Source organism: Augochlora pura, chromosome 3 (assembly GCF_028453695.1).
Source record: "Augochlora pura isolate Apur16 chromosome 3, APUR_v2.2.1, whole genome shotgun sequence".
In the NCBI taxonomy this organism is placed as follows: domain Eukaryota; kingdom Metazoa; phylum Arthropoda; class Insecta; order Hymenoptera; family Halictidae; genus Augochlora; species Augochlora pura.
In genome coordinates, this window is record NC_135774.1 from 6,154,695 (window position 1) to 6,181,632 (window position 26,938).

At 35.4% G+C, this 26,938-nt stretch overlaps 1 protein-coding gene across 2 annotated transcripts in view; it reads right to left on the reverse strand.

The window, feature by feature from the left end:
• Window positions 1-26,938, reverse strand: part of Plexa (plexin A) — a 414,526-nt gene that overhangs the window by 153,542 nt on the left and 234,046 nt on the right. The gene's annotated exons all lie outside the window — the stretch shown is intronic.

A 26,938-nucleotide genomic window follows, 5' to 3' on the forward strand; every position in this document is an offset into this window, starting at 1 on the left:
TTCATTTTCAATGTTCACAATTTAAAGTTCGATATTTCATTTTCAATATCCAATATTGTGAATAGATTTCTATATTCAATATTCTGAATACATTACAATATTCAATATTCTGGACACATTACAATGTTCAATATTCTGGATAGATTGCAATATTTAAAATTCTGGGTAGATTGCAATATTCAACATTTGAAATATATTAGAATATTCAAATACAAAAACCCGCAATTTTTCAATTGTTACAAAATAGAAACCACAATATTGGATATTTAGTATTGAATATTAAATGAATTATTGAATATTAATTATTGATGATATAATAAATTTATATTACTGCATATTGAATATTGTACTATAGTCAAAATATTAAATATGGATTATTCAATACGGTGTATTGAAAATTTACTATTGAATACTGAATATTAAACATGGAGTTGTAAATACTGAATATTGAATATTGAGCAGTGAGTACTGATTATGGAGTATTAATTATTGAATAATGAGTATTGAATATTCAATATTGAGTGTAGAGTATTGAATATTAAATAATGGATATTGAAAATTGTAGATTGAATATTGAATATGGAATTCAAACTATTGAATGTTGAATATTATAAATTGTTCAAAATATTAAACATTGAATATTCATTATCAATTATTGAATATGGAGTATGGGACATTGGAGATTGATCATGGAATTTTAAATAATAAATATTAAGTATTGTATTTAGACTATTGAATATTGAATGCTAGTTTGCATCTAGAATATTGAATATTAAATATAGATTATTGAATATTCAGTATTGAATAATGAGTAAAAAACATTATGCGTTGAATGTTATGGGCTTATGTTTATCCATATTCACCATGTCAATATTTCAATATTACGAACAATATTTCCTTTTAACATTTCATTATTGCAGTATTATAATATTGAGGTATTAAATTATTGATATATTGATAATATTGAAATATCGAGATATTGAAATGTTCAGATATTCTAATGTTAAGATATTGAAATATTGAAATAGTGAAATATCGAAATATCGAAATATTGATATATTGAAATATTAAAACATCGAATTATCGAAATATCAAAATATTAAAACGCATTAATATCCAAATATCGAATACATTCTTTTTAACAATAAACAAACAATTACTTTCTATCGTACCTATCGCTCAACTCCATAATCGCAACATAACCCCATTTTACAACTCTGAAACACGAATATTCTTCACGAATTCTTCGTACCTATATGTATACGATCAAAATATTTTCACCAAGGATTACCCTGCTCCCCCAAAGTCGGGTAATTTCAATATTCACCAATCCCCAAAAAGATGCATTGTTTTCGACATATTTATATCCCCAGTTTGCAAACGAACATGCGCCGTATGAAAAACGCGCTCTCCGCACTGCTCTAATCAGCACACCACGAAACCTAAAAATTCGTCGTCGCCATTGTCCCCGAATCCCAACAAAAAAAAAAAATTGTACGAAAAATTCCTCGCAAAGCAACAACACAGCCATTGTTCATTTACGCACCCATCACGTGATTGAAACCGCGCCTCCGATCATAAATAAATATGTCACCGCAGCATACAACGAGCAAACTTTATAATATTCGAAAACGAATGCAAAAAACTACGCTGCACCATGGTTAATATTAAAAAAACACCACAGAAGAAAAGAACAATAAAATAAAATCGACGAGAACAATATTAAACAATTAATAATTGTACAATGATCAAAAAAGTGTCGATAAAATCGGATTCTCGAATTTTTCCTTCCATTTTGTTTCCGCTGTATCCGTTTTCCGCGCTGCCCCTCGCGGATTACGCGCACTCGCGCACCTGTGCCCGGTAGGAAATCAATAACCGCGAAAATTTCCATCGTTCCAGGCCATTTCAGCCGTAGATTGTGCGAGTCGGCCGGATTCCGGCTCGATTTTCCGCATGGCCGTGCTCGCGGAGAGATTTTTCGGGGGCGAGCGCGCGCGCGCACGCGATCCGGAGCGGAAACCGCGGAAAACCGAGCCGGGGACATTTCTTGCGTCGCGTTTTTCAGGTTAGGTTGGTTGGACGCGGTCTCCGCGAGCGGAACGTGAGCGTTGAGGATTTCTTGCGCGCCGAAATCCGCGCCGAAATGCCGCTCTTCGTAGCCCGGGATTGTCGGGGCACGGTAATTGGGCGGCCGGGAATGAAAAAGGGGTTTGCTCGGCTCCGCGACCCTACGAATTTGTTTAGCGAAACTTTTCGCCGATTAACGAGGATCCCGGGTTACCGAGTGCCGCGGTTTTTCCGCGGGTACGTTGCGCCGGGGTTCAGACGGACATTTTTGGATTCACAGCTACGCGATTCACAGGGGTAATTGCCTGGCTGCAACTTCATTCCGCGATCGTTTTCGAGTTTTTTTTTTTATTCTGAATAGATTACAATATCCGATATTCAATATTCTGGACAGTTTGCAATATTCAATACTCAATATTCAATGTTATGGATTCTTGTTGGTAATAAATGGAAAATCGTGAACGTTTGTATTTTAATTTCGTAATCTATTATGAATATTGAATATTCGATCTTTAGGATTGAGTATGGACTAATAAAATATTATTATTGATATATATATATATAAAAATAATATATTTTCCATTAAACAATGTAAAAACTCTTTTCCCCCTCTTCATTGAAGAACTAAAAATATTTCCAATATTTCACGATTTTCACTCCTTCACTTTTTAATTTTCGAAAAATTTCACATCCATTACTCATCGCACAGTAAACTAACATATGGAACAATATAAAAAAACACAATACCTTTGTAAAATACCTACAATGCGATCATTCCGTCCGTAATAAACTACAATTCTGATCCGAGAAAAATAGTTATCGATGATACCAATAATCGTTGAAGCGAAACTTTTTGTAAATCACGGCTCTTTGTTCGATCGAACGGAGATAGGATCGCGTGTAATATCGGCGAATCGGATTAAACGACGTGAACGTGCACACGTAGGTATAAACGAACAGCTCGCGGTGTTAAACAATGCAGTATGCTCGAGCAGCGATTAATGGGAATCGGTGTTTCCCGGCGTGCTCCGCTTCGAGGAGCATTTCAATTTCGAATTATTATGACGAATTAGATACAGCTTACTCGGACGGCAGATTATATAGTCGACTAATAACATAATCGAACCTATCGAATAAATCGATCTCTTCTGGAAGGAATAACGTGTCGAACTTTTCAGTTCACCACGAAACGCACAATTTATTAATTAAATAATTTTAGAATATAATTTTACCGTTTGCAATCGCGCAACTGATTTTATCAATATCTGTTGTTCATTGTGCACTCCATACTTTGTATTCAAGAAAGAATGTTCGTCAACAACATTCAATATTGAATATTCATGATTCAATATCTAAGAAACAATATTCAATATTCAATATTTTATATGTGACATAGAATAATCAATTTTGAATATAATACGTATAACACGTGTAATATAGTATAAGATTTCGAATATGTAGTACATATGTATATTATACTTGTAAAAGTAATGCTATTTTGAGAAAAATATGATCATATGTGACTTGACAGATATGTAAAATATATTAACATTTAAATACTTAATTATTTAAGTGAAATTGCAGATGCAGCGAATAAACAATCGATTATATACGGCATTGGATATTATTTATTCAAAATTCAATATTTTGAGTATTATATAGATATAATAGTATTATATTTTTGAGAATAGTGAATATTGAATATTGAGTATTAAATATTGGGTATCATACCTTGATTATGGCGTTTTGAATCTTGACTATTAAATATTGAATATTGGCTATTAGATATAGAATATTGAGTATTTAATATTGAATCTCATACATTGCATATTGATTCTTGAATCTTGGACCTCGGATCTTGAATAGTAAGTCATTCAGTATTCAATACGTTGAATACTCAATATTGGATATGAAGTATGTAATATTGAATATTGCTCCTTTAGTGTAGAGTATTGAATATTAAAATATTCAATATAGAATATTGTATACTGAATATTGCATATTGAATATCATCATTGAATATTGAGTATTAATGATTGAATATGGAATATTGGATATCATATATCGAATACTGAGTCTTGAATTTTCAATATTAAATATTGAATGTTAAATATTTCATATCAAATACTGAGTACATACATGCTAAGAATTAAATACAGAATAACGTGAACGTAATAATATTACAACAGTAGTATAAGTTAATATCGTCAACATTAACGGCAATATCACAAGAGCATTATTCGATATCCGATCACGACTCAGTCGGCTTTATAGTTTATTTTAATGGCAAATTAGTTCAAGGCCGTCGACGGAGTAGAGATCGTTATACTCGAAGAGGTAGCCGTGAATAATCATTCGTCCGAAGCGTAGAGAAATATAGAAGTACGGTCGGAATATAAAAATAAATCACCCCTTAAAGAGACGAGGCGGTAGCCGGCGAACGTTAACCTGAAATTTATGGTTCATTAGGAAAGGGTAGTCGCGACGGGGATGAAAGGTATAAACCGTACCGGAAAAGGGATCCTTCGGCAGGTAACGAGCCGGCAAATCTTCAATTAAAAATACACGGTAACCGACGCAGTTAACAAAAAGGGAACTATGTTAACAAAATAACAGGAAAATTCTGGTGATTTGATTTCTGCTGCTATTATTTCTTCAGCGGAGGAAAAGAAAATCATAATTTTTCGTCGCGCATGCGTCGACGATTATTTATTTACTATTCATTGCAGAATATTGAATATTAAGGCTTGCTTATCATATATTCAGTATTAAATATTAAAATACTGAATATTGAATGTTAAAGATTGTATATTGAATATTGATCATTTACTATTTAAAATAGAATATTGTATATTGAGCATTGCGTATTGACTATTAAATATAGAATATTGAATATCGATTCTTCAATCTTGGATCTCGATTCTTGAATCTTGAATGTTAAGTATTCAAGATTCAATATGTTGGGTATTCAATATTGGATATCGAATATTGTATGATGAATATTGGACCCTTAGTATTGAATATTAAAATATTAAATGTTAAATATTAAATATTGAATGTTAAATATTATATACTGAATATTGAGTATTGTCTATTGAATATAGCATATTGGATATTGTACCTTCAGTATTGACCATTGTATATTAAAATATTAAATATTGAATGTTAAATAGTATGTATTGAATATTGATTATTCAATATAGAATATTAAATGCTGAATCTTGAATACCGAACCCTCAGTATTGACTATTGAATATTAAAATATTAAATACGTCGACGCATGTTTAAAACGGGGCAGGGCTCTATAAAAAAAGAAATTCCCCACCATAGAGCGCGCAATCTTCATTCCAGGGGCAATTTCGTCTCGCATTTTCCTACCAAAAAAATACGCTCTTCTGAAGTTTTATGTAAACAGAGTTTATATACTACGGCTAATCATGCCGTGTGGTGGAAGGGGGGGGGGGGGGGGGAGTAGGAGGAGGAGGAGGACAACATAAACGCGCCGGATATTGTGCCGAGATTTACGGCACGCCTAACTAGAGTTCTTTCGCCCTAATACCTGCACACTTTATTTATATTTATTAATTGACATACGGGCGGAATAATCTCGCGCCGACTTTCCCTGTCAGTCGACTTGTTATTTAACCCTCTGCGCTCGAAGCTATTATCATTATTTTTTTTTAAACATATTTTCTCATCTCCTGTATTTCTATTCGATATAATCTATTGCAACTTATGGGTACGAAATTGAACAAGTATTATACTTCTTATTTGAACAATCTCTACATGCAAACGAGGTTGATGTTGATGCCATTATTTTTCGAAACAGTATAGCAATTTTTAGCAACGCCTCAGGGTAACCACTCGAGTGGAAAGGGTTGGAGATATAGTTCAGAGAAGAAACGTAAAGAGAAGATAAGTAATGATAATATTAATAATGAGTAATATTGATATTATATCAAAATACTAATATTGATATTAACATAGTTTAATGAAATATTAACACTGCTATTAATATAATATGAATATAATACTATTAAAGTAATATTGATACTAAATTAATGATATATAATCTCGACTTAAATGAAATTGTCTAATTCACAGCCACGCTTCCCTACCAGATCTTCAAAAACAAATCAGGAATAACGAAACAGACTTTGCGCGCAGAGTAGATCTCTAAATCCCGCGACAGGGCTCCCAGTTTTCAAAGCGCAAAAGCTCAGTCACCGAGATTTCGAGACAGAATCGCTCGCAACTTCTGTTCACCGATCGATTCCGAGGATCCTATCCTCGACCATCCAGCAAAAACAGCTTTAAGCGAGCCTTAAAATCTCCGGACACAGGGGAACGGCGCAGCTTCCAGGAGACTAACGGTAATTTCGCGAAGCAAAGACTGCGAACTTCGCCGAAAGGAGATCTCTCCCGGGACAGAGAAATTCTTGGGCGGATGGAGTCCCGCATAGCCGGGCTTCCGATCATTCCTTTAAACTTTTTCTCCTTTTCCCGATGATGCTTTCCACATTGTAGCGCGACGACACATCGCCTCGAACAAAACGAAAAACACAAAAAATCAATATTTTCTTATATAATATACTCGTAATTTGGAATCTTCATATTTGCATAAAGAATTGGGGAAAAGTTCAAAAGTAAGCCCCAGCGTCCAGAAAACACGTGAATGAGAACAGCGATCTCTCGTTGACTCTCAAGCCGCCCCTTTAACATTAATTTCTTCAAAGTTTACGGCAATTCATGTAAATATCGATGGATTAACGGATTGGGGGGTTTAAAAGTTTGTTAGTTCAATTGTTGTATAATTTAATTATACAACAATGCATATAATTATTGTATCGTATTGCTTGGTCGTCTCTAAGTTACGCGGAACTTTAAACTGTTGAGATCTCGATGGAAAACTATTCCTCGCACCTTCCACTATATTGTTATAGCAAGGGTGCAGCCTTTGGCTGTGTTTTCGCTTCTAATTTGATATTTGATTAGCAGTAACGAGGTGAAATCGGGATATTACTGATAAATGGGTTTCTGTACGTTTGCATCATAAATTGAAGACGGATGTGTTTATTGTTTCACCGAACACGTTACATTTAAACTATTGCACGGAAGAAGTTTACAAAGTCTTAAAGAAATTTTGCAATCTTATAAGCTTAGATATTAACAATAAATTAGAACAGACCCGAAAAGCTACCAGAACGAATACTTGTTAATACCTTGTGAATAAGATATTATTGATGTCTGATTTTTACAAATATTTTAATACAGGTTTCTTATTATTTATCATATTAATATTAAACATGTTCCATGTTTCTTATTATTAATCAATTTGTTACAATGAAATATATGTTGCTCGTTTTTGTATTATATTTAAGTAATAATCGTTTAATCGTTTAATCATGAAATGTAACATCTAAATATACTATTTTAAATATAATATTATAATTGAATGTAAATACTGAATATAATAGTGTAATATTGGAATGTTGAGAAATTGGAATATTGAAATATTGAAATATAATATTGATATACTGAAATATAATATTGAAATATTATATTGATATACTGAAATATAATATTGAAATATAATATTGATATACTGAAATATAATATCGAAATATTGAAATATAATATTGAAACATACTATTAAGTATAATATAACAAGTGAAGGTAAATATTGAATTTGTTAGTATAATATTGAAATTCTGAGAAATTGGAATATTGAGATATCGATACTATAGAAATATCAAAATATAATATAGAAATATTGACATGTAATATTAAATTATCGAAATATAATACTGAAAGATTGAAATATGATATTGAAATATTGAGATACATCTAAATATTGAAATGTTGAAGGAATGGTTACGTACAGATCCGCAGTTAATATTCTCCTATTTGTGTTCGTCTTCGACTGAACAGAAAATTCATAGAAGACGTCATAAAACAATATAAAGAATACGAAGCGATGGATCCCAATAAATATATTTAAAATGGTCACACCATTTCGAAACAGTGCGTCCGACGCGAAAATCTCTGAGGCCATTGACGATGATAGTCCCCGTACCCTGTCTAAATTACGGAAAATGTGCGTGCTTAAATTGCAGGGAAAGTGCCAGTGAGAACGGTACAGCGACGCTGAGTTTCTCATGAGAATTACTCGGCGGATACTCTTCGGCCGTATTCATTAATCGTAAACTACTAAATTTGTCAAATATGTAGATACTGAACAGACTCTGAAAAATGTCGAGGAGCAAATCGACCACAGCCTAAACTCAAACGGAAAGCTTAGACTGTGCTATCTGTGGTAGTTCCTCCGTTAACACGTTGAGTACCACACGTCAGTCACCGGCGACTGACACCGAGCTTTCCGTTCAGGCCGCGTCAGTCGTCGGTGACTGACAGTATAAAATATCTAATTTGCTAGTGTTGCGCTTCGCATTGCTATACACCACCATAACAGCGCGCACGCGCGGCCTGACAGGAAAGTCGTTATAAAACCGCATGCCACTCAACGTGTTAATAATTCTGTGCCTAATAATAAATAGATAAGGACGTTCTACGCAAATCTTGGGTCGCCGCGTGACGCAGCGACTCGAGTGCTCGCGATGCTAAATCGATCGCCATTATCGAGGCTCGCATCGAAGTCGATCGCGCGGGACAATTTACGAAGATCGACGCTGCGTGGCTGCGCCCCCCTTTCGGCGACCCATTTTCCCGGGAGGTTTAACGCCGGCGCGATCTCCGTCCTAGATTTATGATCGGTCGTCGGACGGCGGCAGTTCTTTCCTCGTCAGGGCCCCCAGGACCGGCTTTACGATATTCATCGCGTAAAGCGCGGTTTAAACATGATCGTCCTGTTCCAAACGGGGGCCAACGAGTTTATGCCCGCGTAAAGTTCGCCGTTACGCCGGTTGTAAATCAGTTTAATTCGCGGACGCGGCCTAAACGCGTTCCGAAGCGACGCGCAATGGCACCGTTTGAATTTGGGGCTACTTTACGAAAAACTCGGCTTATTGAATGTTCAATGTACAATGTTCGATATTAGAGGCTCTGATCCTCAAGGTTTAATAATTAACACTTGATATTTTTATATACAATATTCAGTAGTTAATATTCAATATTCAACATATTGAATCCTAAATATTTAATATTCAAGATTCAGTAAACAATATTCAACGTTCTGTATTCAATATTCAATATTGAATATTCAACATATTGCATCTTGAATATTTAATACTTAAGATTAAAAATTCGAGATACGAGATTGAAGAATCAATATTCAATATTTAATACTCAAAATTCAAGAATCAATATTTAATATTCAATGTATGACATTCAATATTTAATACTCAAAATTCAAGAATCAATATTTAATATTCAATGTATGACATTCAATATTTAATACTCTAAATTCAAGAATCAATATTTAATATTCTATGTATGACATTCAATATTTAATACTCTAAATTCAAAAATCAATATTTAATATTCAATATATGATATTCAATATTCAGTATCAATATTTTACAAATTGAATATCGAATATTTAATATTCAGTATGTTAATATCATATTTCAATATTTCAATTGCATAGTATTTCTATTTCTCAGTATTCCAATATTTTAATATCACATTTCAATATTTCAATTGCACAATATTTTAATTTCTGAGTATTCCAATATTTTTATATTATACTTCAATATTTCAATATTATACCTCAGTATATCAATATTGTATTTCAATATTTTAATATGTAATATTCTCAATAGCCCATTTCTCACTATTTCAATGTTATACTATTACATTCAATATTTACATTCACTCTCGCTCATTCACTTATTGTATTTGTAGCGTTTTTTTTTCGAGTATGCAAGGTAGAATGGTAGCGAGGCGTAAAATACGAAATGAATGAAATATATGTTGACAGAATGTTCGGGCGACTTCGAGTAACCTGAGATCATTGCTTAGGATCCTCGCAGTCCTGCGTGGCCAAAAGATAGAGTGTGAGCGAGTGAGATGGAGATGAGGAAAGGAAGAGAGCGAATGAGCAACAATGAGGCACAGTGTGAAAGATTATATGCAAGAGGGAGAGCATGGTAGATAATGGCATGATAAGCATAGAAAGATATTGATAAGTTGAGCACAGTTGTCGCAGTGTCGTAGATATAGTTGTTGAGTCGTCGTTGTTAAGCGTTTAATTGTCGTTATTATTTAAGTCGTAGGAAGTACTATACGTTATTTTAAGATTCTTAGAAAATTTTTGATAGATTTTACTTAAACATAATACAGAAATAAGCAACAAATATTTCTCTGTAACAGGTTGATAAATAATAAGAAACATGTAACATGTTTAATGTTAATATGATAAATAATAAGAAACATGTATTAAAATATTTGCAAAAAATCAGGCATCAATAGCATATTTTTCACAAGGTATTAACAAGTATTCGATTTGCGTTGTTTTTCGGATATGCTGTAATTTATTGTTAATATGTGCGTATAGAAGCTTGAAAAATTTCTCGAAATCTCTATAACCTTTTTCCGTGCAAGGGTTTAAATGGAACGTGTTCGATGAAACAAAAAACAAAGAAAGATAAAAGTTAGTTTAAAGTTTGTCGAACGTATAGGTTAGGTTTTCCATGGGCGTGTAACTTCGAGACGACCAAACAATACGATGCGATACGATAAATAATTAAACCATAGAAAAATCGAAATAACAAGCGTTTAATATCCTCGATGAGCTAATTCATTGATATTTACATGATTTGCCGCGAACTTTAAACAAATTGTTTATAAAGATGCGGCGATATAACAGGCAAATGATTCAGCCAACGAGATCGCACTCCTTCTTCACGTGTTTTCTGGGTGTTGGAGCTTATATTTTCGCTTTCCTCAATTATTTATGCAAATATGAAGATTCTAGACTACGAATATGTTGTAGAAGAAAATATTGATTCTTGTGGTTTTTCCCCGAACTCCCCGTCGCTTCTATGGTAACAGCTCGAGCGGATTGTCCGACGCGGAACTACCCTCGACGAGTGCAATCGGCCTGCTCCCGCGTCGGAGATCGTGTCTCGAATTTCGCGAGGAAACCTAATCCCTTGGAATAAGGAAAATCCCTGTTAAACCCTCTATCGCACCCCTCTCTCTCTCCCAGGGACTAGCCTGTTTGACAAGGTGTCTCGACCTCGACGGCTCGCACAACCATGTACACGCGTCCCCGCGACCGGTTATCGACTCTGCGAACAGCCGACAGTAGTTATCGATTCTGGCTATCGATTTTCTTCCGATCACATAATTATATTATTCATTATCACATATTATAACTGCATAACTTACAACATAATAAAAAAATAACATTAATTAGCTACATACACTTATTACGCCGAATTCGAATCACTTTCCAAAACTCTAATAAAAATAACTACCAAAGAGAAAATCCTTGTAAAACGCAACATTGCTAGAGTTGCAGCAATCATGATCCAAAGACTGGTAGCAACATATTGTTGAATAGCAACAGCATCAACACCTCTGCCCTAGTAATGTATAAGCCCCATTGACAAGCGCTTAGCGCCCCAAAGAAACGTGCGCAGCTCCCGGCGAATGATAGTTTTACACCCCGTAGACGGCTTGCTGGAATACACGGACGGCAAAAAGGGACCAGGTGAAAGCCGAAACTTGGCAACAGGGGCAGTGAGCCGAAGGGCGAAGCTGCGAGGAAGGGCGGAGTGGGCGAGGAGTGGCACGACCAATCCGCGAGGCTTTAGCCAAGCCCCGGGCGAATTTCGTTTGGTCCGCGCAGGGGCGGTGCGCCTGCGAGGGTGCTGGACAAGCTCCGAAGGGTGGCTGGCGAGCCTTGGGAGTCTGGGAAGGGCGCGGAAGGGCGAAGAACCCTTCGGGCGGTGTCAACGTCACCGGTATCCCATTGATAGTCGTCGACCTTCCTGCACACACTGTCTTCCGTCGCTTCTCGCACCCCTTTCTCTTTTGTTTCTTCCTCGAGAATGACTATTTTAATAATGTCTGGCACACTGACCTGTTAAATGGGCTAATAGGACGTTGTCTATGGCTTCCTGTATGGCGATGAAACGGGTAGATAGTAGTAATGCGAGGGGAATATTTAAGAATTCGTAGATTTCTTTGAGTGAATAGAATATTTAAGGAAGGTGTTGGAAAATTATGTAAAGGACGCGAAGCGGTGGATTGCGATATATGTTTAAAATTGTGGCGAATATCGTATAATAATTGAATATAAATATTGAATATAATAGTATAATATAGAGATATTGATATACTAAAATACTGAACTATAATATAATAATTGAATGTAAATATTCAATGTAATCGTATGTATTAATATAATGAGAAATTGGAATATTGAGATATCGAAATATTGAAATATATCAAAATTTTGAAATGTTGATATATAATATCAAAATACTGTGTAATGTTAAAATATAATATTAAAATATATTATTATAAATATTGATATACCAAAGTATAATACTGGAATATTGAAATATAGTATTGAGATACAATATCGAAATGTATTATTGAATATAGCGTAATAATTAAATGTAAATACCGAACGTAACATTATAACATTAAAACACTGAGAAATTGAAATATAAAAATGTTAAAATACTGAAATATAACATTCCTGCTGATAAAATCGTAACTCCAATGTCCTAATAATTATAAACCATAATTATAAAACTATATTAAACTATATTACTACCATCTCGCTAAGCCAATAGTTTGCCATGTTAACACATATTCGCCCAGTAACTGTTTGCACCTTTAATCACAAAATGCTGGCATTTGTTGATACTATCTCTAGAAATGATACGGTCAATATGAAAACAATGTACAGTAATGATTCAGTTAGTGTCGCCAAGTAGGAATCGAAAGTCGTCACGAACTGAATCCGAAGACATGATTATCGATCGTCGCGGCTCGCCTTTGTATTTGGGGACATCTCATAAAAGAAAGAGATGGAACGAGACTCGAGGCGAACGAAACTACATTGTAACCTGAGATGCAGCCGCCGCATGCCGACGTAGATTACTATGAATACATACATTGTAACGCTAGCATAAAAACGATTACTTAACTTTCTTATTTCCAATTTTTTATACATGAAAATTTGTTTAATATATTGGTCAGATTTTTCCAATTAAAATGATACCAAACACGACATATTTTACACCGTATTTATTCATTATACGAATCAAGTATTTTATTTTATTTACGAAAAAAAAACATTAAAAAAACCGATTCGTAATTATAAAAGAAGTATTAAAGACAATGCTATATATGGTATTGTGTAATTCGAGCGACAGCAAGTGTAGCCTTCTCTACACGCCATCGGCCACACGGTGGCGACAGAAACTGAATCAAATCGGACACGCAATCGCGACAGGAACTGCAAGCATCGCGACGACTTCGACGCGGTAGGTTTTCAGATGGCTTCGATTTCGAGAAAAGTATAGATATTAATTTCGATTTTGAGATAGTAGATGTAAAGACTGACTCGATTTCGAGACGATAGGTGCAAATATTCCCTCGATTTCGAGACGGTAAGTATAGAAAATCGCTTCGAGGTCGCGACCGCAAGTGAATCAATCGGACACGCATTCGCGACAGGAACTGTAAGCATCGCGACGACTTCGATGCGGTAGGTTTTGAGATCGCTTCGATTTCGAGACATTTAGAATTCTACGCGTTTGACGGAAAGTGTGGCGGAACAATTTACTGTATTTTTTCCATCAATTCTGGAATTTGAAGGGGCCTTGGAGTAAGGATGGTTGAACAGTGAGAAGCTGTTTAGATACGAGCTCCTCGAAACTCAGCATCGATAACGAAAAAAATGGTTTGCAGATTCATAGAAAGATGGTTTAATTGCTAATTATTAATAAATTGGTAATTTGCTATGGGAAATCGTCCAGGTCAACCTTCTACGGTTTCGGTACCGTTGCGTACACGACCAGGATGACCCTTCGGATTATCCCGGTTTACGGCACGTCCTGCCTGTAGGCTTTTTCGAAATGCTATTATGAAATTCTCTTAGAAATCTTAACTTTGTGACACGTCACGGTTATTGAAGAAAACGGTAAAATTATGTCATGTTTAGTCTCATTTTAATCAGAAAATTATCAGCAATATGTTAAAAAGAAATTCAGTTTTAAAATTTTAAAATTAAAAAAGTTTTGTTATAGTATTATGAGTTGTCTTCCGGGAATTAGAGTCAAAGGAGCCGCGGCGCGTGCCGCAGCACACGTGTTCATCGACTCCGTCGAACTTCGGCATCGGCGTAGCGAAGAAATCGATAAATTACAGTGGCGTAGGAATAGCACCGCGACAGGAGTAGAACCGAAAAATTGCGACAGATATCGAAACATTACTGTAACTCGTTAAAAATTATATATTTTCCAGTGAAATTTTGGAAAATGATATAAAACAAATTTGTCTTTATATGTAAATTTAGAATCTACTTTTCGTTGCATTTTGAGGTTACATAATATCTAAACACCCTGACATAACCTTAACTTTAGATTTTTCTGAATGTTACGATTTAGCTTTGGATAGCGCAAAAGTCTAACGATTTGGCTTTAGATTTCACTGATTACTAGCACTTAGCTTTAGATATTGCTGAAACTTATAATTGTTGCTCTAGTTTTCGCTGATTCTTAGTATTTAACTTTAGATTTCGCTAAAAGTTAGGTCTCAGCTTTAGATGACACAGAAATTTAACGATTTAACTTTAGATGTCACTAATTGGTAGTATGTATTTAGCTTCAAGTATCGCTCAAACTTACTATTTTTGATCTGGATTTCGTTGATTTATAGTACGTAGCTTTAGATTTTGCAGAAACTAACAATTTAGCTTCAGATAACGTAGGAGTTTAACGATTTGGTTTTAAATTTTAATGATTCTTAGTAATTAACATATATTCGTCCGGCAATTTGTTACACCGCCATTCACAAAATGCCGGCATTTGTTGACACTATCTGTAGAAATGCTATGATCAGCATAATAAACTCGATAAAAATCATATATTTATCAGTGATGGTTATAATCATAGCGTGTTTGGTTAAAATTATTTTTGTTTGACAAGAATTAGATATTAATTTATTTAGAATTAAAAGAACGAGAGTCAATTATTTTCTGTAATGTACAAAAGACGAATTTTCGTCGTTTGCCTATCTGGCGATTGTTCGCGAAATGACGAATTTTCGTCATGCGTACGAATACGTGTTAGTAAAGCTGTGTCGAATTCCAAAGAATGTAAATTCGTTTGAAGATAATAGGTAAGAATAAAATTCCGTGGCAGGACGGAACGTGCACATTTCTGCAGCCAGCTCTCCTCTCTCGCACCCTACTCTCTGTCCTCTCTCGCAGCCTAGTGCATCGCGAGCCGGTCAAGCAAATAATTAACCTTTTTCTCGGAAATTGGCCCCCGATATAGGCAGCGGCGTTTCCACCGTTCACACTTGACACCTCCGCTTAGGTTCACGGTTCGACTGATTCTTTGAACCGATATTAACCCTTGAAGCTGCTCACCGTCTGTGGCGAACCTACTGGCTACCTACACCCTACCTACACCCTACCTACACCGTACTTACTCCCCGCGCACAGGTCGTATAAATAGGACGTTCAACTGCTAAGTGCTTAGTTCCTGCACTCGCGTCGGCATTTACCTTGCCAGGTAAATTTCTGTTATGATTTTCGAAAAATAAAGTTCTTGATAGAAGTGCAAGAGATTGTTTATTGCTTAGATGTGTTTGTCAAAGTTTAATTAACACAAAAAATGCGTGAAAGGCGAATTAATTACAATGTATACGTAATATGTAATGGACGTCTTAAAAACGTTCATTTTAGGTCGGAACGTCTTGCGACCAAACATAGACAGCTTCGAGATATTTGTCACCTATAAACAATTTTAAATAAGGAATCTCTTGTTTCTATTTATAAATAATAAGTGATGTACGTCTCAAAGCGTCTGTAAGTCGTATTAACGACGTCTTTTTAACCTTCGAAATGAGACGTCTTACAGACGTCCATTTTGGGGCGTAAGTTCACAGCTAAAACGTACTCTAAAATGATTCGATTCCTTTTCATTATTTTCATTTACAGCTTCAAAATGCCTTAGATAAAAGAGTTGCAATAATTCTGCATGTCACTGCATTTTACAAAACTTTTAATGCATCTTTTATTATCCGTAAAGTAATCGAGCGTTTCCTAAAAAACAGTTTCATAATTTTAAATACTTCGCTTTAAATACTTCCGAAAAGCGCCGTCAATTTTCCCTTAGTAAAATTAAATAAAAAATACGTATATATATACATGTATATATCAGCTAGCAAGAATCGTTCCCCTAATTCGAGTAATCACGTTAACCCCGCAGGGGTCGCTGGCCGTTTCTCGGCGTTCCGCGCGCGTTTAAATACCCGCCGCGGCACTAATCACGTTAAAAGGAACGTACGCGAGACCGTTCGACTTTATTAACCTTTTGCACTATAATAACGAGTCAGTCTCGTCACAAAGATTCCATCTAAGATTTACTAAATACGAATGTTATTCATTTCTTCTATAATCAAAATCAAATTAAATTCTTCCGTTATCAAACTCTAGAAACCAAAATAAATAAAAACGATAAAAGAAACAGAAATTATCTGGTCCAATTAACACTAGGTTTACGGGACCCGTCAATTTGACGGATTTCAAACTTTGAAATGAAACACGCAAAAAACCATAGCATTAATCTTAACTATTTTGCGCCGTAAATTTATAGTTTCATTAAGAGAGTTTATACACACAATTATTATTTTCTTAAGCTTCCTAAATTTGGAAATTTTTATGTGGTATACCTATCTCTACGGAGCCCGTCAAATTGACGGGTTAGCTGATTACGTAAACAATCCTTATATATTTGCTTCGTTTGTAAAATTATTTCTCCAACAGTAAATATAAGAGTGAACGAAAAGTCTGAGATGCCTCAAACTCATTGTATCTCAATAGTGGATCGATAATGTGATACATATAAAGTAAACTGTTCGGCCTGGGTGGCCCGTTTTGTGTATTCAACGAAATCGATTACCAGATAGATCCCCGCGTCATTCGAAACTCAAAGCATGTGGCAGACTAAATGTCGTATCGAAAAGATATTCGGTTCATGTGTTGGTTCAATATAACAACACATATAAACAATTTTCAAAGCCGGCGACAGCCGACGTTAGACTGCGGTGGCACGAGCTGGTCTTCAGTATAGTTTTTGCAGTGACAGTGATAAGAACATTTTTCGAAGACAGTGTGCAAAAGTTCCGGTTATTGTAGTCCCCGCTTATTGTAAGTATTTACAGTAGGGTAATTGAATTTGGGCACAGATTTTTTACTTTCGCCGACCACCCTTTTCCAGCAATCATAGCGTGAAAGCGGGGTGTCGCCGGTGGCCCCGATGGCCTCCTTTTTTATAATATTTTAGATTTGGCAGCGATAAACGCGTGGATACTGTATAGAGAGTGTACCGGATCCAAAATATCCAGAAAAGAGTTTATATTTTGTCAAAGTTCAGCCGTTTCAGTTCTGTCACCTTCAACATCAGGAGTCCGAAAAAGTTGTCAAATGGGCTACTGCAATAAAAATAAAAGCAGTAGTTGCTGTATGTATTGCAAGAAGATCGTATGCGAAAAATGCACAAAAGAAATTCAATACATATGTAAGAAATGTGCTCGATAAAAGTGTTCATCCTGTAGCGTTTACATTATTGTTATCATTTCTGTGATAAAAACAGATTTTGATTTATTAATATTTTATTTTTACATGAAGCCTTATATTGTTCCACTCAGACTTAGTTTGAATAAATTGATTTTTTAAAATAAATACGTATTTTCACCTACCCGTCAATTTGACGGGTGCCGTAGAGATAGGTATATAAGAAACGCCCGTAAATCTAGTGTTAAAGAAAATATTAAGAACAATTAAGCGCGAATCAACACAGTATAGTCTAGAAACAGAAGTACATGAAGACAATAAAAGAAACAAAAATGATCTATTCCAATTAAGGAAAATATTAAGAACAATTAAGCGCCAATCAATGGAGCGCAAAAGGAGTCATAGTGCAAAGGGTTGAGGGTCCTCGATTATGAGATCCTTCGTCTTTATCTTCTACAAATACACCGCGAGTTTCAAGCAATAAATAAAGAAATTCTTCTCGAGAATGGAATATAGAATATTTATGGGAAATACTTCGCTTGCACTCGTCGGACGTATCGTATATAAATACTATGAATTCTTGGTGCACGTGCTTCCCGAGAACGCCGTCAAATATTCATGGAACAATATAAATACTATAAATTCAAGGTGGACGCGCCAAAGCGCATTCATTCTTAAGAATTGAGAATAAATATTTACGTAAAGGCTGCAGCTATTTGCTTCTGAAATAAATCGAATACATACAACTTTTAATGAATTAAGAGCATTATACGAGTATGCCCCGCTGTTCATTTACATTTATTTATATACATTCATACTTTATCTACCTATTTCACTTCATTATTATTATCATCTTTATTTTCCTATTTTATCTCGATAAATTTAAAATTAAAATTTAAAAGAAACTATTTTATCTGCCTATTATTACTTTACTTTTATTTATATTTATTTATACTTTGTTTACCTATATTTATTTCGTTATTATTATCATTTTTATTTACCTATATTATCCACCTATTTATACTTTATTAAGGGGGGAGGGGAGAGACGGTGTCTCCCCCGGAGATCAATCGCGAGACGTCGAACAACTGTCCCAAAAGCGCGTCGGTAAGCAGAGTGGAGCTGCTGCCAGGTATTTCAAATGTTTTCGAGGCGCGTCGAGCGGAGTGTATTTATACTCGGCGTGTTCCGAGACGTTTCCCGCGAGACGAGAGAAAGTTTTCGGGATGCAGGCGCTCAACACGCGGAAAATGCTAAGGCAACGGGATCCAAGGATGCACGCAGCCGGACGAGAACACTCGAGCGAGCTCCAGCCCGGTCGTAATGCACTTCTCGAGGATATGCCGCGGTTCTCTCTTCCTTATTCCGCAACGTTACGCCGTGTCTCGAACCACGGGCACCATCCTCGGCAGTGATTAAATGGATGTTAGACGTGGATAAGGTCCGACTTGGATAAACTGGTTGGTTTAACCTATTGCGAGTCCGAGATACTTGCGACTCGAGCCAACGAGCATGTACGCTATATGTCTATATTTGGAGATAGATATGTATACATACAGTACATCCCGAAAGTAAGTTGCGATAGGAAAATTAGACGTTCCTGACGTGATTCGAAGTAACTTTTTCCTTTGCGCGGATCTTCTACCTGGCCTGGTTAACGAGTTATTAGCATGAAACGCTGACCAATTAGACGGCGAAGGTGGAGCAATGAAGGCGGGGGCGTGGCGTTGCACGTTATTCGTTAATAACTCGTGAGCGAAGCTGCGGATTGAATTTTTGCGAAGGAAAAAGTTGCTTCGAATCACCTCGGGAACCCCTCGATTTCCAATTGCGACCGGCTTTTAGGATCTCCTGCATACTTTGATCATGAAAAGTGTTAAGACTTCCCTTTCTTGTTCATCCAAAGCTATTTCTTAATACTAAAGATAAAATAAAAGATTTTAAACCAATAATTTTTCGCAATAAACGGCTTAATACCTTTATGTAGACAATAACTAGCTGCATCGGTAGGTGCAACAAAAGTTATACGATTTCATCTCAACACTTTATCGACCGGTCATCCGGAAAAATTTTATTCATCGAAAAATTTTCGTTTCTACTTTGATTTTATTTATCTTATTAATCACGAAAGATATTTAATATTTAAAAAGTTATATAATAATATTGAAGCTTGTAGTACAATCTAACACATTGATGTCAATAAAAGATACAAAATTAATGATTACCATGGCAACCGATTCGCAAGCTATCGATCGGCGGAAAAAGCTAATTTATAGTCTACCGGTCGATAAAGTGTTAAACAATTCAGTTGACTTTCATATTCCCTTTACACTTCATCTTAGAGATTACATGCACCAAAAAACTATTCAATATTTACTTCAACATTTGTCCGTATTATCAACGGTTTGCGAAATATTTGACTCGATCAATTCGAGAGGGTTACCCTGTAGATATAGTGTTTCCAAATGTCACTCGCAATCGGGAAACGAGGTTGTAATGGTAGAACTAAATTTGAAATTGTAACGTTGAAAATAAACATTTAAATTAACACTTTCGGTCGTAAACTTTTCTGTTATTATAGGGTAATTTTTTATATTACACAGGGTACATTTTTATATTTTTACAACATTAGGACATTTCATTAATTTCTTCATTTCTGAGGTCCGTAGAATTTGATATTAAATATTGAATATCGATTATTGAATTAAGTATCGTATATCATATAATGTATATTGAATATCGATTATTGAATTAAGTATCGTATATCATATAATGTATATTGAATATTGATGACTGAATAAGGTATCGTATATCATATAATGTATATTGAATATTGATGATTGAGGATCGCATATTGCATATTGAATATTGTATACTCAGTAATCTCTATTAAAGATTCAAGATTCAAGATTGAATAACAAAGGTTGAGCATTCAGTATTGAAGACTAAGAATTGAAGATTGAAAATTGACTATTGGATATTCAATATTAAAGACTGAACATTGAATACTAAGTATTCCGTGTTAAAGATTCAATATTAAAAATTAAATACTAAAGATTAAGTATTGCTTATTGAAAATTTAATACTGAAGATTAAATACTGAACACTGAAGACTGAATTAGTATTTAGTATGGAAGACTTAAGTTTCAAGACTAAATAATGAAGATTCAGTATTCAGAATTCAAAACTGAATATTAAGGATTGAATGATGAAAATTGGGTATTGCATATTAAGCATTAAATATTGAAGATTGAATATTATATACTGAGTAGTCCGTATTGAAGATTCAAGATTGAATATTGAATAGTGATGGCCGAGTATTCAGTATTGAAAACTAAAGATTAAAGATTGAAAATGGAGCACTGCATATTGTAGATTGAATATTGAATATAACAATCATAAATCTTTCTCAACAACTTCCATACAAAATTTCATCCTAATCAATTACTTTCTATTCAGATCCAATAATATCGTCGCGAGATATATAAAAAATTTTCAGACCGCAGCAAAACGCTTTTCAATTTGCTAACTCATAATTCCAGTCATTAACTTAGTCATTCGATCTCTAGACACCTTCAATGTTTTTTTACAAACATTAACAAATTCTTCAGCAAAGGACGCGAATTGAAATATCGCATAAACGGCGGCCAGTCGACGAATCAAACCACAGGAGAACAATGGAAAAGCTGTGGAGCCAGGATGAAAAAGTACTGCGGAGGAAACGCATACATAACATAATGTCCGCGCGGCGAACATTATCGATCATCGACGAAGGCCGCTGGCAACCGAGCATTATTGGAACAGTGTATTCAGTCGGTTCATTAGCCGGTCCATTCATGCTCGGCGTAGTAAGACGACGCTCTCGACAATGCGCGAGCAACACGCCCCTGACGGACACTCGGCTATTGGGAAAACTGCCGTTCCATGACCTCGGGGAGGTCTCTTAACCCTTGATCCGGTGACCTAACACGTCTTGTCGCGTAGGAACGATCGAGGAGACTATAGGTAAAGGTGTACGAAGCCGCGGCAAATAAATTGATCCATCACTGAGTGAAAATTCAAAAGTCAATATATTCTGAATTTTAAATGTTGAATTCGGAATTTTATATTCGCGGTTCTAAATTATGAATTCTAAATTATTAATTCTAAATTTCAAATTTTAGATTCTAAATCCGAAATTCAAATTACAAAATTCAAAATACACAACTCAAAATTCAAAATTCTAGATTCTAAATTGCGAATTCTGAATTATGTATTCTCGATTCCAAAATTTTAAATGATGAATTCTAAAATCTAAATTCTAAATTATGAGTGCTATACACTAAATTCTAAATTATGAATTCTACACTCCAAATGATGAACATTGAATTATGAATTCTAAATTGCTAATTCTAAATCGTAAATTCCAAAATCTAATTTCAAAAACCTAAATTCGAAAATTTAAATTTCAAATTCGAAATTCTGAATTTCGAATTCGAAATTTCAAATTAATTTGCAACATGCAAATATATCTTGAAAGAACAAAGCACAATATAAATCGAATATAAAAAAATATTAAATATAGAAAGAACGATAAAATAATCAATATACTATACATGTTCATACACTTACGCTAATTACACATTTCTAAACTGTTCCAAGATTTACGTTTACATTAAAAAGTAACGTAATCTAGACTGCTTTTACAACACATTCAGTTTTTTTAAACTCCAAGAAACATTTAAATTAACAACATCCGATGTTATTTTTCTTTTCTCCTTGCAATTGACTATCGAAAGAAAAATTTCCACCAACCTAAATTACCATAAAATAGCCTTCGAAAATAAAATAAATTTACAAAAGTCTCCTTATATTCACTCTATCTAATTTTCTAATTAATAAATATAATAATGACCTCACAAAAATAGGTATTCCACAAAATATCCTCATTCTGATAACACGACCAACGACGAAAAGGGTCGGAAAGTGGTAAAAGTTGTAGGTGAAGGGTCAAACAAGACCCAGCGAAGGGCAGAGAACGTGTAAAACATCGGCGCTCGTTACAAAACCGATGTATGTCTTAATACTTCCAGACGCGGGTGTACATAGGAGCTGGTAGAAAACAGAAACGGTGGAAATAATGGGTGGAAAGAGGGTTGTTCGAACAACGGGAAAATGGAGAAGAGGAAACGAACGTGCAAGAGAAAGACAGAGAGAGAGAGAGAGGGGGGGGAGACGGAGAGAGAGGGAGAGAGAGAGAGAGAGAGAGAGGGGGGGGGGACGGAGAGAGAGGGAGAGAGAGAGAAAGAGAGAGAGGGAAGTGCATCATCGTGGAAGTTCGTCGATTGCCGAATCCCCACGTCGTTCTCGGATCGGCGAGCTCCGGCAGGGCTCGTGAGTGCTCGGCAGCTGCCCCACGGTTCGTCTGCCTCTAGTTTCTTCCCCTCGAACCCCCTGCAACCCCGTGGACGAACCAACCACCCACTAAAGCGAGCCACGGCGCGGCGACTACGCACTATTGATTCGCATGGAAACGAAGGAACGGTGCCGAGTTTAGTTGTGTCGAGACCAATTGAGTCGAATATAAGCGTATAGAGGCGTATATAGTCGAATCAAATTGAATATAGTCGAACAGAAACGAATAGAGTGCAATAAAGTTGTATAAAGTTTAATACAAGCGAATAGAGTCAGATAATCGAATAGAGTCGAATGAAGTTTGCTATAGTTGTATCGAGTCGATTCAAGTTCAATACAGTTTAACAAAGTTGCATAGAATCGATTCAAGCAGAATAGAGTCGAATACAGTGGAATGAAATTGAATAGAACTGATTTCAGTCGAATAGAGACAAATCAAATCGAATAGAGTCGAATAGAAACAAATAAAAAAAGTCGAATAAAGTTGTATAAAGTAGAATAGAGGTAAATAGAGTCGGATAATCGAATAGAGTCGAATGAAGTTGTATAAAGTTGAATAGAGGCGAATAGAGTCGGATACAGTTCGATATAGTCGAATAAAGTTGAATAGAACTGATTTCAGTCGAATAGAGTCGAATAAAATTGAATAAAGCTAATACGGTGGAATAGACTCGAATAGAATAATCGACTAGAGACGAATAGAGTCGAATAAAGTTGAATAAAGTCGAATCGAGTCTAATACTGTCAAATAGTGTCCAATCAAGTTGAGTCGAGTTGAGTTGAATGTGGTCGAACACAATCGAATAGAGACTAGTCAATTCAGATGGAATCGAATACAGTCGAATAGAATTTAGTCAAGTCAGATAGAATAAAAAAAAAAACGAATAGAATGCAGACTAGTGAGTTGGATTGAGTCGACTCGAGTTGAGTTTGGTCGAGTCAAATACAGTCTAGTCGAAACAATTACAGTCAAGTCGAGTCTAATCGAGTTACATAGAGTTTGGTCAAGTTGAATCGAGTCGAGTCAACTACAGTTTAGTCGAGTCGAGTCAACTGAATGAACAGCTCTACACCAATATACTTCCGTCAGAACCACATATCTCACACTCCCATCATTAACAGACAAAACACGATGCACAGTAAAGAAATATATATAAACAATCGACTTGGAGTTCGTCCACGATTTTACCGAATTTCTCTCGTATGGTTCGGAGCTAATCGGGTCGCACCAGGCCATTTCGGGTCGAGTCGAGCCAAGCTAGGTCGACTCGGCTAAAGTTCTAGGGGCTGGCCGAAGTGTTCGCGAGCAAGCGGAGCTTGCTAGGCGCGCGAGGGTTGCTAGATTAGAGGGGGTGGTCCACGGGGCTCGCAGCCGGGTCACCCGGCGAGGGAAAAACATCGAGCGGCCGCGGCCTCATGATCCTCTCCACCCCCGTAGCCACATCCCCTGCATCGCGTCCGGCCTATGCCCGTTGAAATTACGTTTCCGGGTATAAATTTTTATTGAACGTTTTCGTACGTGTTGCAGAGGGCCTCGCAGGACTGTTATTAATCCCTGTTGGCACGTAAAACTCGCCGACTGTTGACCCTCGCGTCCCGTTTAATGTTTTTCGTAAATACGGTTTTTGCAGCGCGGCCGAGGGGCCAACCCCCATGGAAAATACGGACGCTTTTAAGGCTCGATTCTGGATGGATGGGGTGTCTTGCAAGGGTTGCCATGGACGCGTTTGAAAGTGGATGTATCAGGTAAATATTTAAATATACGTCTTCTATATTGGTAGTTTGCTTGTCAAGAATTTAATTTAGTAGAAGGAGGAAATATAAATCGCAATAATTTTGTGGTGTATTGTCCGCGCAATTGTTAATTTCATTCTGAAGAATTCAATTCAATAAAGAAAAAAGAGTATTTAATTCTCAATATTTTAAATAATTCTGACAATAATAAAAAATATTGTCAGGATATGTCTCCAATAATTTTGTAATCCTATTGTCCAGGATATAGTTAATTTAATTCGATAAAAAGAAAGACAATTTAATTGTCAATATTATTTCCAATAATTTTGTAATATATTGTCCACAATATTAATTCTAAAGAATTTAATTCAATATGAAAAGAGAATTTGATTCTCATTAATATTCTCACTAATTTTATAATTCACTTTTTAACTTACTGACAATATTATTAATTTAATTATCAAGACTTTAACTCAATAAAATAAAGAAAATTTTATTCTCAATAATAATAATCTTAATAATACTGTACTATAGTCTCCACAATATTATCAATTTAATTCTCAACAATTTAATTTAATAGAAAAAAGAAAATATACTTTCCCACAATCTTCTAAACAATCTTTCAAGAAATAGTCAATAATGTAACTAGCTCTTTCCTATATTGCTGTATCAATACTGTCAACATTAAATTAAAGATACATTAAATTAAAATTAAATTACCGGTTACCATTTTTACATTCGAATAATTTATCAGCGCTCCCTGATAATTAACAGGTCCGGCAAATCGATGCGCTAAACATTACCCTTTGAAGAACCTGTTACCGAGCTATTTTTGGCCGAGCAGGGGCGGAGCCACTCGTCAGAAATTTCGCGGAGCGATAACCACGTGGAAATGAATACTGATTAAGTCTCGTTAGAGCGAAATTCATTAGCCGAAAAATTTCCCCAATTAGCTGGCTAATCGGGCGGCCAGCTGGCGTGGCCAGGGGTAGTTCTGCGAGCGAGTTTTAACTCGCGTTTCCTTTCGCTGGAAGGCACCGGCGACGATCGGGAATTTGGTTACGTTCGAACAATTTGCGACACGATATACAGTTCAAGATAAAACCGGTAATAAAATTTGCGGTTTATCGTCGAATCCTATACGTTTTATCCTGACGAGCCATAAATTCTTTCATGGTTTCATTCCTCCTCTGTTTTATGGATGGCTTTATACGTGCTTGTAACAAATTTCTGTTATACTAGATTTTATCGTAGTCACGACATATACAGAGTGTCAAAAATATCGGTTTCTGAGGTAATTTTATGCAACTATTTCCTTTGCGCGAATTTTCTACGAAGCACAGTATACGAGTTATTAAGGAAATACGTGAGATGCCACGCCTGCGCTTGTCTTTGCTCCGCCCTCGCTGTACAATTGGTCCGCGCTTTCGTGCTGATACCTCGTTAACTAGGCCGAGTAGAAGATTTTTCTAAAGGAAAAAGTTGTTTGCAACACTTTATATACGTGTATATTTTGTTCCATTATAAACATTAAATCCCAACATTAATGTTCAATATTCAATATACAATACTCAATCTACAATCTTTAATTTTTATCTTTAATACGGAATACTCAGAATTAAATACTCAGCCTTCAATGTTCAAGCTTTATTACAATATTTAATATACAATATTCAATATTCGATAGTCAATCTTTCATATTAAATCTACAAAATAGAATACTCAATTTATAATCTTCGGTCTTCAATAATGAATATTCAGTAGCCAGTACACAGTATGCAATATTCAATCTTTAATATTCAATATTCTATATCCGATACTCAATCTTCAATATTCAATCTCTAATATCCAGTTTTGAATTCTGAATACTGAATCGTCATTATTCAATTTCCAATTTTGAGTTTTCAACACTGAATATTCAATTTTGAGTTTTCAACACTGAATATTCAATTTCTATTATTCAATCTTCAATATTCGGTATTCAATATTCAATATACAGTATTCAATCTTTAA